The sequence below is a fragment of the Ailuropoda melanoleuca genome, chromosome 8, assembly GCF_002007445.2.
Source record: "Ailuropoda melanoleuca isolate Jingjing chromosome 8, ASM200744v2, whole genome shotgun sequence".
Taxonomy (NCBI): domain Eukaryota; kingdom Metazoa; phylum Chordata; class Mammalia; order Carnivora; family Ursidae; genus Ailuropoda; species Ailuropoda melanoleuca.
Genome location: NC_048225.1, coordinates 15743716 through 15746288, shown reverse-complemented (window position 1 = coordinate 15746288; position 2573 = coordinate 15743716).

The window sequence follows — 2573 nt, the reverse complement described above, 5'->3', positions numbered from 1 at the left end:
TCCCCTCCCCTTCCCTCCCCCTTTCCCACCTATCTTCCTTCTTCCCTTTTCTTGTCAATGATTGTATCCAATTTGCCAACTGTCTACCCATCCATCATCCACCCCACAGCCATCATCCATCCATCTTCCATCCATCCATCCATCATCCAGCCATCCATCCACAAATGTTTTCTGAATATCTACTCAACTTTTTTTAGAGATTTCTTTTATGTATTTGAGAGAGATAAAGAGCACGAGCGGGGGGCAGGGAGAGAGAGAAGCAGGCTCCCCACTGAGCAGGGAGCCCGAGACGGGGCTCGATCCCAGGACCCTGGGCTCATGACCAGAGCCAAAGGCAGACGCTTCACCGACTGAGCCACCTAGGCGCCCCGCCCTCCCTTCTCTTGTCTCTTCATGGGCTGTTCTCATAGGATGGGGGCAACACTATCAGGGGAAGAGGGAGGGGCATCTCCCATCCAACAAACTAGTATCTCTCGTGCTCTACTCCTCCCTCCATGCCTCAAGCAAGAGCCCAGGGGAATTGGGCCTGACTTTTTGAGACCGGGTTCTCCACCCCAGAAGGTCCCAACTTACCAGTGAGTACCAACAAGAGGGGGCTTGGCGAGGCCTGGGGCCAGAGACCTCAGGTAAGAGGAAACCCCATCATGAAGCCAGTTCGCTCCAGCTCCAGCACCACCCCACATCTCTTCTTTAAACTCTGGCTGCTCTGTGAGAAGCTTGTCTCTGCTGCTGTTCCCAGGGGCTGTGACTGCAAAGGATTAGCGAGTTCAGCCTAGTGAGCCGAAGGGGCAGGTGTCCCAGGACTTGACCCAGATGGTAGGGGAAGAAAGGGACACCGACTCCCCTCCACACAGCCCGGAAACTGCGACCTCGCTGGGCCCCTTCCAACCCTTTCCTCAATGGGGGGTGTTGGCTTCCCAGGACCACAACAGTGGGTTACAGCCAGAGGTGACAAGGTGACATGTCTTGACAAAAGCTGAGGGTTCAGAATTCCTGCAGTGGTCAGAGCGAGAAAGTGGCAGGAGCCACTTTTCTCACTTTGCTCCCTGAGGTCTGTATTTATACAATTGTCACTGTCCAACAGCTTGCTTCGGAGATGACCAGAGGGCCACACGTTGCAGGCTGCGTGTTGGAGGGTATTGCCTCTGGCCTGGCCCAGAGGGGGCAGGTGGGTTTCCTTTTGAGTCACACCGCAAAACTGCTGCGGAGACAGAGGAGAGTGAAGTGTTTGGGCCCTGGGGCCTCAGCCGCCTGGCCTGCCACTGCCTGCATTCCCCTCGTTACTGTTGCTCTGTCCTTTCGGTCCAAACAGGTTCTGACCTGCTCTGATGGCAATAACAGAAGAGCTGACAAATACCATATGATTTCACTCCTATGTGGAATTTAAGAAACAAAACAGACCAGCGAAGGATAAACAAAAAAAAAAAAAAAAAAAAAAGAGAGAGAGAGAGAGAGACAAACCAGGAAACAGACTCTTAACTACAGAGAACAAACAGCTGGTTCCCCAAACGGGGGGTGGGACAGAGGAGGCTGGGTGACAGAGGGCACTTGTGGTGAGGAGCCCTGGGTGACGTGTGAAAGTGTCAAATCACCAAATTCTACACCCGAAACTAATATCACACTGGATGTTAACTAACTGGAATTAAAATTAAAAACTTATTTAAAAAAATCTGAAAAAGTCTGAAAAAAGCTCCAATTAAAAAAAGAAAGAAAGAAATGACCTACGGGCTGCATGCATCTCGGCAGGGCCGCTGGGCCAGGCATGACTTCTAGATGTCATCCTCCGTTGAGATATGGGTGGCTCTGTGATACCCTCCCTAAAGAAGGAACTTTGGCAGCTCAAAGGTCTCCGGTTCAAATCTCAATCACACCACTTGATTGAGGCCGGCGAGGTAGCTGTGTAGTTTCAGTTTTCTCGTTTATGAAACAGGAGCATTGAACAGGTTGTGCTGGGGATGAAAGGAGGCCCTGTAGGTGACAGAGCTGGGACAATGCCTGGAAGTTGGCAAGGAGGCTTCAATAATCAGTAGCCACTTCACTGCCTGTCGTCCCATCCAAATCCAACCAGACCCACCTTTCTCCTTAAGGCCAGGAGGAACTCCACAGTCCCAGGGTGGGAAATCTCTCCTCTGAAATCCCGGCCCGCAAATTACAAGGCTATTGGGCTTGTGTGACCCAGTTAAAAGCCCTCTGTCCCGCGGGCCTCGGCAGACACCTCACCTTTCGCCCCAGGGGCCCTTTGGCTCAGCAAAGCCTGCCCACCCGTGAGGACAGAGGTCTCCCACTTCCGCAGGAGAAGAAGGTGCGTCAGAAAGAAGCAGGCCAGCTGGTTGCTGAGCTGTGGAAAATAATTAAACCAGGGGAGAAAAAAAACCCCACGGCCTTTAGAAATCAGGTTAGGTATGAATGTGCAGGGCGTGGCCCCCCGTATAATTAGCCGCTCTGCTGGCTCTGGGAGCCAGCAGCCTGCTCACCCCAGGCCCGTTGCGTCAGGCTTGGGCCTGCTGCCCCTCCTCTCCGCTCCGCCTCCGCCTCCTCCTCTTTCTCCTCCTCCTCCTCCTCCTCCTCCTCCT